This window comes from Eupeodes corollae, chromosome 1 (assembly GCF_945859685.1).
Source record: "Eupeodes corollae chromosome 1, idEupCoro1.1, whole genome shotgun sequence".
NCBI classification, from domain to species: domain Eukaryota; kingdom Metazoa; phylum Arthropoda; class Insecta; order Diptera; family Syrphidae; genus Eupeodes; species Eupeodes corollae.
Window position 1 is genome coordinate 62312968 of NC_079147.1, and position 16766 is coordinate 62329733.

Sequence of the window (16766 nt, forward strand, 5' to 3'; positions counted from 1 at the left end):
AAGATTAATACTAATTTCTATTAATAAAACCGAATAAGCTATCAATTAAATTTAACTCAAATTATCTAAAAATATACCATAAAGCATTTTTGGTCTTAAAATACAAAAATATTAAATGTACCACATTTTGTTCTCTTAGGTACATTATACGACTTAGTGACATTATAATTAATGACATTAAGGAAGCTTATAAGAGTTACAGGCAGCGATGTGTAAATGTTTCATGTGTTTTCTTTCGAAAAACAAAAATGACATCGAAAAGAAGCACTACATATCGTTTATCGCATAAGTTGAATTTTCTTCAACGAGCTGTCACATATTACGACCATATTTGTCACGGTATACTTAATCTGACTTACGATATTGTAGATGGCTTTGAAAGTTATCAGATTTTGTCTTTATATTTTTGCCGTTCGTTGATAGGTATAGGGTCATTTTTATTCGCTTTGGTTTGAAGACGAAGAATTAAGAATTATAAGTATGTATTGATTAAGATTGGTGACAGTTTAAAAAAAGTGTCATATGAAAATTCTTACACCAAAAAAAAGGGGATATAAAAGTAAAATGCATCTGTCAAAGCGACATCTTAAAGTAAACTTTATTAATGTGAGGATACAAATAAGGGAACACAGTCATTTTGTAAATAATCAACTTAACCAGACAAAAGGATTTATTCGGATTATTTCGGAGGAAGATTTGTGGCTTTGTCTGAGTGATGAATATATTACGGAGTATTTTGACAGCTGTCAAATGTAGGAATTAGGTTAAACAGTAACTTCTAAGAGTATTTGCAAGATTTTTTAAATAACGCATGTTAGTTCAGCTAAAAAAGTCTTTAAAAAAAGTGACTGTGCTAAGGCTCGTGAGGAACCAAGGTAATGCTAGGGATGGAGGGGGGCTTACAGTTATGTCCAAATGTAAACGGCTCATTTAAAAAAAAATTTAAATGACAAAAATAATTACTCACAAACAGGGATTGAACCCACACCTTTGGCATGACATTCGAAGGCATTAAATATTGTTCAGCTCAGGACAAATTTGAGTTCAGACAAGTTATTAATTTTAAGGTTTTTGAGAGCGTGATACAAAAGGCTTTAGGTCATCAACTTCCCATATACTTACTTACTTACTTACTGAAGGTGGCGCTAGTGTCCGGGGCGGACCTGGGCCTCAACCAACATGCGTCTCCAGCAAGTTCGGTCAAAAGCTAGCAGTCTCCAGTTTCGCACGCCAAGTTGGTTGAGGTCTTCACCCTCCTGCGTGCGCCACCTGACTCGCGGTCTTTCTCTATTGCCCTCGAAATTGGATTCAAAGACCTTTCGGCTATAGCGTTGATATCCATTCGTTCTAAATGACCTAGCCATTTAAGCCGTTGGACTTTAATTCTGTTAACTAGGTCAGTGTCGCTGTAGAGCCCATACAGTTCGTAGTCATGTCTTCTCCTCCATTCTCCATCTTTGCATCTAAGAAGTTCTCATCTTTCTTTGACAGGGACCAGGCCTCAGCGATATAAATGAGAACCGGGATGATAAGTGTCTTATAGATAGATGGTGATCTTAGATGCTCGAGAGAGGACTTTACTACTCAATTTTGCAAGAGTTATTCTTCGTTTCATTTCAGCGCTGGTGTCGTTGTCTTAGTTAATAGCGGTGCCTAGCTAGACAAAGTCCTTAAATACCTCAAAGCTTTAGCTGTCCATGGTGACGTTTTGTCCAAGACGTCGTTGTTCAGTGTTATTTTTTGATGACAGCATATACTTGGTCTTGCCCTCATTGACCACTAAACCCAACTTATTCCCTTTCGTCGCAATGCTCAAAAACGCTCCACTAACATCAAGCTTTGATCTTCCAATTATATCAATATCATTTGCGTATCCGAGTAATTGAATGGACCTTTGGGAGATTGTTGAAGAAGTCGCATGACAGTGCACCGCCTTGTCCAAAACCTTTTTTGACATCAAATGAATCGGTGAGATCTTTTCCAACCTTGATAGAGCAGCGTGCATTCTCCATCGTCATTCTGCACAAACGGATAAGTTTTACAGGGATGCCAAAACTAGACATTGCTCTGTAAAGCTCTTCCCTATGGAAGCTGTTGTACACGGAGGTTGAGTGGTTCTATATCCTTTACAGCGGAATTCGGTATCGTCATCGCTGTTATATAATTTGGAGAAGTGGTCTTTCCATGTTCTTAACATAGACTGCGGTTCTACTACGATGTTCCCCTGATCATCTTTACAGGCTTTGGTTCATGGCTTTTCGTGCTCTCTTTTTTTCCATATCAAAAGCCGGTGTTCCTATCTCCTCTTCTGCTCGTAGAGCTCGCGAGCAGCTCTCGTCCTTTTGTGCAGCGCCGTTTTGTATGCCTCTTGTTTCGCTGCGTGAGCTTGCTGGCATTCGTCGCCAAACCATTGGTTTCGCTGTTGTGGCCCTGTGAAACCTAGTACTTCAGAGGAGGCATATCTGATGACTGCAAGGCAATGTTGCGACTAGTTTTCAATGCTTAATGCAGGCAGCATAGGACTCCTTAAGAGGTTATTAGAGACTCGATCGGAAAGTCTCTTGCGATTGTAGCCGTCTAACGTCGAATCTTCTCACAGTACTTCCTTGTTTTGGCTTGGATCGGGATATCCGTAGCCGTACCTTGGCAACAAAGAGGTAGTGGTCCGAGTCAATGTTGGCCTTTCGGAATGTTCGGATATCCTGTATACTGGAGAAGTGTCGTGCATCGATCGCAATGTGGTCAATCTGGTTGACGGTTGATTGATCAGGAGATTTCCATGTTCCCTTGTGAACATTGACATGTGTGTCGTGTGAACTGCGTACTAGCTACCAGAACGCCTCGCCCGCAGCGAAATCGATCAGCCTGAATCCGTTGTCGGAGGTGGTGTCGTGCAGACTGTATCTCGCGATTGTGCCACCAAAGATGTTTCCTCTTCAAAGCTTGGCTTTAAAATCTCTTAAGACAATTTTAATGTCATAGCCAGAGCACTTCTCATATCTCTTGTCCAAGAGCTCGAAGAATATGTCTTTGTTGTCTTCATCTTTTTCCTCTGTTGGGGCATGCGCGCATATTAGGCTTATGTTGGTGAATTTAACCTTGATGCAGATTGTCGTCATGCACTCACTCACACTGTTGAACCTCAAGACTTTTTGCCTGAGTCTAGTTCCAACAACAAATCCACACCCAAAAAGACGCTGTCTTTGATCTCGGTAGCAGTCACCGTGGTTTACATCGCAGTCTTTTAGTTTTCGTTTGCTCGGTCTCTCCCATCGCACTTCTTGGATGGCGGTTATATCTGCATTGCAGCAGTTTAGGGCTTCCGCTAATTGTTCGGCTGCACGTGGCCCAGTTTAAGGGAACTAACATTTCACGTACAGATCCGAAGTTCGTTGTCCTTATTTCGTTTGCTTGGGTTGTCAACAGTGAATCCGTCCGTATCCGAGGATTGTTGGTGCTTCCCAACTAGAGTATTTTCTAACGTGGTCAGGAAGTCACCTTGACGGAAGAACCGCCAACCTGTATGGCCAGATCCTTAGTATAACTCCAAGGACGGGGAACCGGATAAACCGCTCCTTACAGGCCTGGGTTCCGAATATGTCGAAGAAGCCCTATAAGGTATTCACTAAGTAGTTCAACCTTACTGGAACTGTAGACGCCACTGTTGATTCCATCTCGAGAATTCGTCCGCTGCCGTCTGGATAAGGAGAGGTGCCTTAGTGGAAACACCTCTCCCCCCTTTCCCGTTTGCTGCCCCCAACAACTTTCCACTGGGGTTAGAACTCAATCGCCTGTTGAGGTACTAGGCACCCGATGTTTACCGCGGGGAGGTGAGAGTAGGAGTTGATAGACAGAGGTAGGTTTTGAGAAAAAAACCTGTGTCCGTTTCACATACAAACAAATTTTAATATGCGGATTGTGTAAGTTTTTAAAATGATACAGATTATCCCACAAATTTCGAATCAGAATTCAAAGATGATCTAGAGCAAATTGTATCGTATAAAATTATCTTAATTTTAACTTAAGAACCAAAAACCTTGTTGACAAGTAACTAGCCTTTAAGTTACAATTTTGTACGAATATCCCACATAATACCCCCAAAATCCCAGTACAAGCAAGTAGATTTTTTATGGCAAATAAGAGAAGTTTTAATATTTTTGAAAATATCTTTACAAGTAACCGGCCTTAAAGTTACAATTTTGTACGAATATCCCACATAATACCCCAAAATCCCAGTTTAAACAAGCAAGTAGATTTTGTATGGCAAGTAAGGGAAGTTTCAATAATTTTTGAAAATATCTTGACAAGTAAGTGGCCTTAAAGTTAAAATTTTGTAAGAATATCCCACATAATATCCCCAAAAACCCAAATTAAACAAACAAGTAGATATTTTAAAGTAGATTTTTTATGGCAAGTAAGAGAAGTTTTAATATTTTTGAAAATATCCTTACAAGTAACTGGCTTTAAAGTTCCAATTTTGTACGAATATCCCGATTTCTAAAAGCTTATGTCCCACAATTGGGATTAAGTTGAAATTATTCCGAATATCCCATAATAATAACTGCTAAGACCTTAAAAAAACACGTTGATTAGTTTTTTTTAATGATTGTCAAATTTCTAAAAAATTGTGTCCCAGAATTGGGAATAAAGTAAATATTATTCCAAATATCCCACCAATCCACTGGCAATACCGTTAAAAACACATTGGTTAGTTATTTGCCATGGTTGTAAAGTTTTTGAAAACTAATGTTCCCCAATCGGTATTAAAGTAATTATTGCGAATATCCCACAGATTAATTCTCTAAAAGACTTTGAAAAAACAGGTTGTTTTTTTTTTTTTAATGATTGTAAAATTTTCAAAAGCCCACAACTGGGATTAAAATAAATAATTTACTGCGAATATTCCACCAGTAAATTGCCTAGAACTTCAAAAAATACTTTGTTAGTTTTGTGTCATTGATGTAGGATTTCTTTAAGCAAATGTACCAAAATTAGGATTAAAGTAAATACTATAGGGAATGTCCACAAAAAATTTCCTTAAGGACTTTTTAAAAAATGTTGGTTATTATTGTGCATAATTGTAATATTTCTAAAAGACAATGTCCCAGATTGTTTAGGTCATTTTCTAAAGTTGGTATAATTTCGTTTCCCGACAAATGTATTAATTTAAGCCTTGCCTTAAATCAGATATGAATAATCGTCCAGATGATGGAAGCTTTTAAATTGTTCTCTTCACTTTAGCATAAGTAGCTACCATACATGTATCTAGGAAGATTTTATTTAGGTCTAATAAAATATAAGATGGACATATTTCCTAACTGAAATAAATTATGTTTACAAAATGGTGATAAAAATTCTATTTTATGGATTTTCTTATGTAATAAATAAGCCAACAAAACTCTTAACTCTTATATACTAAACTCTTCCATTTAGCAGATTGTCCATTTGTATACCATAACCATACATTATTTATATATACAATCTACTGTAAACATTATACATATAAAAATAATATAAATCTTTTAAGACCAAAAAATTCACCATTAAAATTTTGTTGGTTCTTTTGTCTTAATGTTAAATGTTAAATGCATTGATGCTGATTGTAATCATTATTATTGACATGTTAGAAACCCATTATAATATTTAATTTTCCGGGACCCTTTCGTTTTACTTTTAATGCAATCTACATGGAGGCATGTTATATGTTTATATTGTAGAATGTAATCTCGGATGTGTCCAATAAATTTATATATACAAAACATAAATGTTTACATTTAAGTTGGCGCCGAAGTAGCATTTTCTGAGATTTCTACCATATGTCGTTTGTTTGGATTCATAAATACTTGATTTTATTTGTTTTTGTTTTTGTTTCCTTTTTTTGCTTAAGAGCTAAGACTGACAATTTAGAAAAAAAGATACAAGATACATTTGAATAAAAATCTTAATGTTTATATACATTATAACTTATTTATGTTAGGATATATTGGAAATTGAAAAAAAGTGTCACAACCTTAAAAGTCCCATCATGGAATTCTAGATGCAGAAAGGTTGGGCATTAAAGATGATAAAGTCATTATAGACTGGCTTATGTTTTTAATGATGTTTCGAATAAGGGAAATCAGAAGTTGAAACTTAGAAAATATGACTATGGATGCAGAATGAGACATCACAGTGTAGAGTGCCTATTTTTCATTTACAGAATAGTTAAGGACTTTGTTGGTGCCACGCTCTTAACATATAGACGTTTTTTAAACATTTACACATTTCAAGGGCTAGAGTGACAACTTTAGTTATTAAATTATTTTAGAACACTGTTGTCCAGTAAGGTATACTCTGACTATTTAATTTGGATGACTCCATATAATGAAAGCATTCCAAGATTCTAACAGTTTTCTAAATATGTCATACATCTGATATCACAATGTCTTAGAGGGTTTTTGTTCCTTCCACGCAGAAATCTAAACATTGTTTTGAAAAGTAGCTTTCTTCCAAAAATAATATATTAGTTTTTTGTTGCCGTTTCTGTTAATGCGATAAACGGAACAACAATTCAAAACCCTAGAACATGAGAAAAAATCCGATATTACGAATTTTCTGGCTTTTTTTAACGTTGTTTCTTTCTTTTTGGAAGTCTATTATTACTATCGCTATCAGTCTTCTTACTCGTAGATTGGAGCTGATGCTAGGAAATGTGTTGATCTTAAAGAAGTCAACAAAACTAAATAATTGTAGAGAGAAGAATGTTTGGTTCTTAAATTTAAGAAAGTACATAATTTCTCTGAATATAAAATAAGAACCAAATAAGTTTGGAAGAAACTTTCGTTTCAGAAAATCTTTTAACTTCAGTTCTCAAAGCCTTTAAATTAATAGATTTGAAACGTTCATTGCATTTTTCAATTAGCCATTACAGTTTAGCAAAAGTGTTTTTTTTTTTTTGCTGTTTTTGGGACATTTATATTCTTGAAATTCGTATTTATATCTCAGTTCTAGAGCACCTTAAAGAAATTCACTTTATAAAAGTAGTTTTCTTTAATTTTGTTAGCTTTTATCAACTTTGAAAGAATTATAATGCTCGACTGGGTCGCAAATTAAGTTAATCTTAAAAATTGAAATGACATTTTATTTTAAAAAAAATCTAGATGAATTTTGTTTTCGAACGGTTTTTTTTTTAAATTCATATAGATATCTATAAAATTTTTAAATATTCTCTTACAAATATTTTTGGTATGCAGTTATTTAGTGCTTATACATTTTACATTTAAATGAAATTAAAAACAATTCACTCCTTTTTGAGGTATCGAGGTTTGTAAAAAAAAAATTATTTATTTTTTAAGTCGAAAATAAATAATTACATTTTTAATCATCAACATCATCAATTTGATCATTTGCTTGTCGACAAGAGCTTACACAAAAGAGAAGATTATTGAAATCAGTTTATTAAAGCTTAGAAACAAAATTTGTTTTTTGTCTTAAAAAATGAAAAAAAAACACTTTACGCTAAACGGCAAAAAACTTAACATCAATCGACACAATGGTTTGGGCTGTAGCGGCCAGTATAGACAGACAGACTGACCGACGGACGGAAGGGGGGACCCACTTTTTTCGACTTTTCTAACATCGTAATTTTGTGTTTGATTAAACGAGTCCGAAATTTTGTATGAGTACAATACTTGCCATATACATAGTTCCTATACATATGTCGCAAGTAAAAATCACTTCACTTCAAAAACATATGATGAAATTTAAGGCCAGTTTCAGGAATTTAAAGGCAACTTAATAGAAAATTGACGATCTCTTATTCAGGGTTTCTCCTTTAGAAACTGAATATTTGCTCTTTTTCTTAGAAACAAATTTTATGAATATAATTTCAAGCATTAAATTATAAGTTTTTTCCAAATTCTAAATGGCGTGAAAACAAACATTTTAGGCTTTGTTAGGCTTCAGCTTAGATATGGAAACGTCTACTTTCTCTAAGTCGGGAGAAAGGGATTGTTGGATTTGTTCGTATATATTGGATGAATCATCCTGTCTAATAGTTTGATTCGGTTCAGTCAGGAAGTCTGGAGAAGACGTCCTTTCATATTCACAGCATTCCCAGTGGTTTTACTTTGCAAAATGTTGTTGTTAACTTTTAGATAGACTAGACTTTGTTTACAACTTATTTTTAGAAAAGAACCCAAAACCAACAAAAACAAATGAGAACTGTTTTGGACTCAAGTATTTTTATATATCTTTTATAAAAAATTTTGTAATCTTACAAAAAATGTTATATTTTCTTAAAATTTTAGAAATAACGACTGACGGGCACGATTTTTACAAATGACTGATAACAAGTACTTACTGAAGGACATATTTATTTTTCTTAGAAAAGATAGATATGTGTGTTCCAAAACTAACACATTTTTTAAAGTTGCGCCAAATGTTAATTAGTTGAATGTAAAAATAATGGCAACACACAAATGACAATAAATATCCAGTGACTTTAAATGTCCCAAATATACAAAATTATGAATCTCTAAATCTCGAATTAAAATTATTATTTATCCATACGTATAACTCATGAGCTACAACATTTACATACATACGAGTACATGAGTAAATGTTCTATCTATTTTTAAACAATCTATAAGCACTTAAGTCTTGTAAATCACTTCCAGAACTTTGGCCTCCACTCTCGCTCGAATGGCACTCATTCGACTGGCCTTGAATTTATATGATTTCTTTGTCTTTTAACTCTCACTCGCATCTGATGCTGATGCTGCTTCTGGGCTTCCAGCTGACATATCTAATCCTCCGTCTGGAAATGATTGCACTTGCTTTACTATGAATACTAAAAAACATCCATCAATGTCAATGATATTCCTTACTTTTCTCTTTGTAGATACTTTTTTTTTTGTTCTGCTATAATATCGTGGCATAGGGCATGTGGAAGATTAAAGTGAGTTTTCCTTCTGCAAATAATTTCACACTTCTACCCTGACACGGGAAATGCACGAAGGCGAAGAATAAAACCGTCAAAAAGGATGTTAACTTTTTTTCTCGCTCAAGGCTGCTCTGAAATTTTCACCCGAACGAGGTACTTTTTCTGGGCACAAATTTACGTCAAAAGAAGTGTTGCTGGAATACACCAAAAGAAATAAAAAAGAAAAGGTGCCATTTTGTGCGCTCGCCTCCCTTATTTCATTTCTAAGAACGAACTTATTGAAGAAAATTGGAGGATAAAGGGTTTGAAATGGTGAAATCAATTGAAGCTGCCATTCGGAACGAATAGGTCATGAGTTCTTAGCGTTCATCTATTTGCAGAACAAAATCTTCCCGGCTGTCGCAGAAAATGTATCTTTTTTTGTCTTTTAATATTTTTGAATCTTTTTGGCACACGTTAACCAGGGGATTTTCGGTTTGCGTTCGCTTCCATCTTTTTCTTACTCGGTTTACAACCGCATCTCAGATACATTTGCCTTTCAGGTGAATCCAAGCATTAAAGTAGTGAGCTACTTGTGTTATAAGAAAAGAGTCTTTCCGCATACATTCAGTAACGCTGGATTGGATTTCAAATTGATTTTGTTTTTATTGAAACATTTGGAAATTCATATCGAATAAGTCAAATAAAGCCCAAAAAGTAAAACTTCTTAAGCGGGATCAATTTAAAATGCTTTGAGATCCCTTCATTCATGTAGACACCTTGAATTCTAAAACACCATAAAATAGTCAGTAAAAAAATCGTTGCAAATTATTGATTTGCTATAAAATGTGAAATAAATCAATTTTTACCAAAAGCACTAATCGCTTGATGCAGAGTGTATTTTATAAAGACGAGTGCCTAATAAAACGAGTGCATCATCGGTGGGATAAGAAATTTTGCAAATCCTTGTTACAAAAATAAACATTTCGAGCTTGAGGTTGTTTCAGTTTTCGAGAGGAGTGCATCTGGGATTTTGTGCGTATGGATACGTATCTTTCAACGCCGCATTTTACGAATATACATTATACGAGTTATATTAAAAAAAAAAACAACACTATATTTTGCTAAACAAATTCTTCGTTTGTTTGTTAGTAATTAATTAATTCAAGAGTTTTTGGTTTCTGTGCGGTTGGGTTTTGTTTAATGCATGTACGGTACGTACGAGCATAGTTGATGGGTTGTTTGGTTTCTGGCTTTTCAATTATAGCCTAGGTTGGGTATGAGGTAGGTAAAATGGTTTTCTGTGATTTTTATTTTCTTTTTGACCTTTTTTCTCATGCAAAGAGGGAACCTCTTGAATGAATACTGGTGGCAAGGCCAAAAGTTCATAAATTGATGTATGTACTATGTCTAGAAAAATGTGTTGTTATTTGTGAATTTTAATTTTGTTTAATTTAATAGTTATTTGATTAGATAAAATACTTTTTGTGTGAGAACACAAATTATCTAAAGCAATTATTTAATTTAACATTTGATGTTTTACCCGAAATTTGGCATAACTATATTCGTTTTTGAACTCAAGCTATGTAATTATGCAGCGTGCCCCGTAAGAGTTATCATCAAATATATTTAAGAAAAGTGTTTAATTAACTTTTCAAATCGATTAAATTACAATTATGGTTAATATGTGTCGTTTTTTATTTTTTTATATATCGAAAATCTGAAAAAAACATTTGAATATTTAGCAAACATAAAATGATATTACCTCAAAAAAATTGTATGAATAACGTCTTGAAAACATTTTTTTTGTATTAGAAACTAGCTGACCCGGCCACGTGTTGCTATGACGTCTTCGTCATATTAAATTATTGTAGGCTATTTAAGGCGAACGGTAGAAGAACATCAGACATGGCAACCTTCATTTATGATTTTCTACTATCGATACCCGTTATTAAAATGAAAGAAGGAAACTTTGAAGCTGGTATTACATTTTCCTTGTTTGGGATTTGAAAGGGAAAGACTAAACAAAATTTATCAATATTTGAATACAGTTGATGTAAGTAAAAATCAATACAAATAATTAAATTTAAAATGTTATATATTTTTTATTCAAGTTTTTAACAAATGAGTATATTACTAGGTTTTTTCTAAATAAGATGTGACATTTAAACTTATAAATGAGGTAGGTAGGGCGGATAGTTTAATATTTTCTTACAATAATATTTATCATTTTGAATTATAAATACTTTTAATTTTCAGAATATTTTTGGTTAATCTGTCTTTCGTTAACACAAATAGGTTCGACGATTTTCCTACACGTGAACATGAAAAACACGAGAAAAACATAGGGTTTAAAAATCAAAACCATAAATGATAATTTTTTGGCCCACAGACTTATTTATAGACATGACAAAGCTAAACGAAGTAGAAGTAGAATCTGAAGTTATCATTGAAATACGTGGCAACAGGACCAATTTTCCTTTAAACTTTCCAGTTAAAATGGTTGCTTCGACAATATTTCCGGTGATTTTTTTGATAACCAAACATATACCGCAGTAACTAGTTAGGAAAATTGCCAACACCAAAAAATTAAACAGCAGAACTCACTGTATTTTGTTTACTACAAAAAAAATTTAACCTATACTTTAGCTTTTGCAACATGTGGTGGTTGTACTATTAAAATGTAGTTTATATGAAACTTTTGGAAGTTTGACATATCGCAATTTGATTAAAATCGTTTAAGTAGGTTAGGAATCTATCGCGGAGAAACAACGTGATACTTAATTTAATTTATATATTAAGATTAAAACCTTGGTTGGTAAAAATTGATTTTGAACTCGAATATCTTTGCAACAAGAAAGGATATTTGCTTCAAACTAATTTTATCTTATGAAACACATTGTTTTTTAACGTTTGGTATAATTTAAAATAAAAAATATAATTGACTGCTTTTTATATTTTATATTTTATGTCAAACTTATTTTATCATACGCAAAATGTTCTTTTAACTGATAAAACAATATTTTTGACTTAAGTTTTTAAAGAAGAAAGAAAGATATTGATTTAGAACTTTTTTTTTATCTAACACAAAATCTTTATTATTTATATTTTGTAAGTCTTTAAAATATATCGACAGTTATCAGTGTAGGTCGAATCACAGAATCTTTACTTTTTTCATGAAGAATATTACTGTGCGATTCAGTTTTTCTTAATTAATTAATTTCCAAATAACGAATGTGCAGCGATTTTGTAATTAAGTGTTTTTTTAAAGGCTCTACTGCCGGGCTAATAGTTCTTGTAAGAAAAGTACGAATAATTTTCACGATATATTATTATTTGACCAATTGGTACAATTCCAAGTGAAAAATTTGACAAAATCGTCACATAATTTTCAATAACCAAGAAACTATGCAATGTTGAAAAAGGTGCACGTTATTTTAAAGAAATATTAAAAATTTCACGTTAATCGGTTGAAAATTGTCTGAGTTATGTTTCCGACGAACTTATAAAATACAGTTTTGGAATAAACATGTTTGAATTTTTGAATAGTACAAAAATATCAATAATTTTGCAATAACTTTAATGCGAACATTTAAAAAACCAGTACTAAAAGGTTTTTGGCAGCCATAATCTTTTGGCACAACATTTTTGAGATCCTAGGGCACAATTTATTAATTCTTGGGTGACCTAAGACTTCAAGAAAATGTTTATATTTATTGGCAAACATTATTTCTAACACAACTTCACTTTAGGATACAAAAATAAATAAATATTATTTGCGATGGTAACAGATATGAGCAGCTTCTAAGAAATACTGTTAATTTGAAAAAGCTTTTATATTTAAACAATACCAGAAACAATACAATTTTAAAAAAGAGGCTGGGATGCAACCCACACTGATAACTTCCCATCCTGTTTATCGATTTGTCTTGCTTAAGAGTTTCTATGTTTCCGTGGTCAATAAAAAAAGTTGTCAGATGAATTATTCTTAAAAATTTTAAAATTGCCAACAAAATATTTTGCATATAATGAAATAGTTCGATTTCGAAATCTATTTTTGTTAACGAGATTTTCAGTCGAAACCCAATTTTTACCAATTTTAGTAGCATTTCTTAAAAATTTGTATTATCAATGAAATTAATTTGAAGTCAATATCTCACATTTTTCAAAAGAAATTTGAGTCGAAAATCAATTTTTACCAACTCTTAGTATTGTGTTTTTTTAAAGGTTTTCATTTATTTTGCAAGAAAACTGTCAATTCGATTTGTCTAACAATATAAATGAATGTTGAAAACAATATTTCCTATAACATACAATTAGTAAGAATACATAATCTCAAGTTCTTTACAAGATATTTGATTGATTTGATATTTGCTTCGAAAATCAATTTTTACCAACTTTGAGTAATATTTTGTTTAGGTTTTTATTTTGTATAAAACAACTTTCAATTCGATTTTTTTCAAAATTTTACCAGCTGTCATTTGTCAAGCTGACTTTAATTGGAATTTTTTTCCCAAAAATATAATTATTTAGTATCACGGTGCAATATATAATTTGATTCAAGTCGTTATTGGTTCGTGAGATATTTAGGGTTAACCAAAATGTTCACTTTTTTTTTGCTATGGTAAAAAACCACCCACTCAATTTTTTTGAGAGTTTTTTCTCTATCTTACTGCATTATTATCTGTATAAGAAAATTTATTTGAGGTCGATATCTCTACAGGTTCTTGAGCTATAACCTACGAAGAAACCGTCGCGAACGTACAGACGTACGGGCGTACGAACGTACGTACACACGCACCCACATACATCTCTCTCAAAATCTTTTATTTCGACTCTAGGGACCTTGAAACGTCGATAAATGTCAAAATTTTCAATTTGATAAATCGGACGGATTACGATAACTTCCTATTGAAAGTTAAAAATCATTCAAATGATGTACAACCTTTGTCTAATTTACACCTCATATAAGACTTGAAAAAATAAACGAATTATTGTTTTTTTTTGAGTACTAAAAAAAGGAACCTACTTTTCAAAGTAGTACTCGTAGTAGCACTTAAAAACTTAAATTATAAAACGCCTTATAAAGGCTTTGATTTCGCTTTACTTGAGGTACACATAATTGTAAAGGAACTTATAGAACTTTGATTGCCATGGGTACAAAAGTATAAAATCATACCATAAAAAATAAAGACAAATTCGCTTCATCGAGTTTTAATTTCACAAATGTTTTCGAAAATTAATAAAACTCGCGAAAGTACCCATTACCCAATTAATTTTGTTTGAATCGGTGCTTCTTTTTTATGATTATTTTTTGAACGAACTTCCAAGAACAATTATACGCATAACATTTAAATTCTCTTCAGAATTATATCAAACCGGCAGTTTTCTAAAATTGTTAAGTTTAAATTTTGCTTACAGTACTGCTCTTAAATTCTGAAGCACGGAAACGTAATTTTCAATTCTATTTTCTTGATATAATTTTCTTCATATTCTTTGTTTGTTTCGCTTCGAATAATTATGTCATATTCAACTAAGCTTACATACAAGTACATAGGTATAGTGGCAAATAGGTACACTTATGACTTCATACAAAGCAAACAAAATAAATAAATAAAAAGAATAATATTAATTAACAAGCAAAAAAGAGAATTTTTGTTGTTTCATACGTCTACACGAAGTGCAAATTATGGCCATGACCATGACCTTTAACTACCTTACCTATGCATTGCATATATAGGCAACAAAGAAACAAGAAATCTATAATATTGATTTGCATAAGGATCAAGTGATGACTTGACGTTTTTGTTTTAACTATTCTTACAAAAAGAAAACATATGGCCCATAGTAGGTACTTGGTTAAGTGGCTCTTCATCGATTTTATTTTATAAGATAAAATATAAAATAATAAAATATAATAAACGCAAGATTTGCAATTGAACTGAGAGAAGTCAAGGGTTGACAACCCTTAAAAAGAGAAAATTGATAGCTGACATTATGAATTTGGATAATTTTATAATTAATATTTCAAAAATAGCAACATATTATAACTAATGTCTTAAAAATTTTAAATAAGACTATAAAATTGAAATACTGTTGAAAAGATACTGGATAATTTCGTTGGCGTATTTATTTTATAAGTTAACATTACAAAATAATTAAATTAAATCTAAAAAAATTTAATGATCTCAAATGGTAGGTAGGTTGATATGGCGATCTCTAGGCAACCTAGCCGGAGATCCAATTAGCGCTGTAGTGCGCCGTTTTGATACCAAAAACTTGTTTGACTTTTGATTGAAAGGGATAGATTGATAGAGAAGCTTCATAGCGATTATGTTAGAGCCATTTTGTCGCATTGAGAAAAAAGATTAGGTCTCTAATCTTTGTCTCAGATAGCTCATCAAGTTCTTGAAAGAATGCTTTTCCAAATTATTTAATTCTAGTCTTTGCCAAAGCAGGACATTTGCAGAGGAAATGGATTATCGTTTCACTTTCTCTTTGGTCACTGCAACTATGGCAAAAGGTGTTGAAGGAGATACCCAACTTCTCCGCATGAACTTCTATAGGCCTATATAGATAAATTGCTCCACCTTCGGTTTGATTCAGTTTTGTAGATAGAAAAGATTTTAGCCTTCATACCGCCAAGAGAAATGTTAACCATTTCCGCAAGTGAGCTATGAAGGGCCGATCCTTGCCTGGCTAGCTCGTCAGCCCGTTCATTTCTCACGATACCACTATGGCCCGGAACCCAGATCAGGGTGACACCGAGGTTAATATTCAGGTTCACAAGCTCATCGCGACATTGCTTGACCAATTTAGATGAGGATATGGCCGAGTTAATGGCTTTGACAGCTGCCTGACTGTCTGTAAAGATAGCCACATTTGGTTTTGGTTTGGGTTTTTTTTAAGTGCCTTACATGCCTCCCTTATTGCCAGCAGTTTAGCCTGAAAAACGCTAGCAAAGTCAGGAAGCCTAAAGGATTTAGCTACATTTAGGGACTCAGAAAAGATCCCAGAACCAACTCCGCACTCCATTTTTGAGCCGTCAGTAAAGATGGTTGTGTCGAAATCTATCGACACGATGTCATCCTCCCAATATTCTTTCGATTATCTCAAATACAACCCAATAGATTTTTCATAAACTTTTTCTAAAATTTTTTTAAAAATTTGCTTTTAAATTTTCTCAAAAACAAATTAATCGATTTCAATAAGTTTCTCTTTCTGTCTTACTATTTGATGGTCAAAAATGCCAAATTTTACTTTTTTCAAAATTTTATATCTCAAAAACGAGCTAATATTTTCTTACGAAAACTAAATGTAAAATGTATATTAAAAAGCTCTATAAAACTACATTCTTTAAATGTGTATATACAAACAAATTAATTTAAAAACGGCTCCAACGATTTTCGAAAAAAAAATTATATATCAAGGCTTTTTTTTTGAATTAATAAAATGGCATTTATATTTTTGAAGGTAGTACCCGTGGCACGAAGGTTATAGCGTTGGACTGTCATGCGAGAGGTCTTGGGTTCGATCCCTTTATGCCAACTAAAAGTTTTTTCACGGGTACTGCCTCTTGCGAGGAATTGAAAAATTCTCCAATTCTCGATTTCTCGCATATGTCAAAATCGATCTGGAAAGAATTGTACAAAACTCAACCGTCAACACTAGAGGCACAATCCAACTAATTGGATGGGCCGATAATATTAGTGCTCAATGAGGGCTAGACCATGCTATAGAACTATAACGGTTGGGTATTCGAAGCCAATCCGAAGGGACGGTGAAGTAGAGGAAGACCGTGTCTCAGATGGCTCACGAAGATGGAACAGAACCTCAGAAACAGCTAGCTGGGGACCGAGCTGTC

The 16766-nt window shown here is 32.9% G+C and overlaps 1 protein-coding gene across 2 annotated transcripts in view; it reads right to left on the minus strand.

Annotated features, from left to right (window-relative positions):
* Positions 1–16766, minus strand: part of LOC129943417 (disintegrin and metalloproteinase domain-containing protein 12) — a 208313-nt gene that overhangs the window by 29926 nt on the left and 161621 nt on the right. The gene's annotated exons all lie outside the window — the stretch shown is intronic.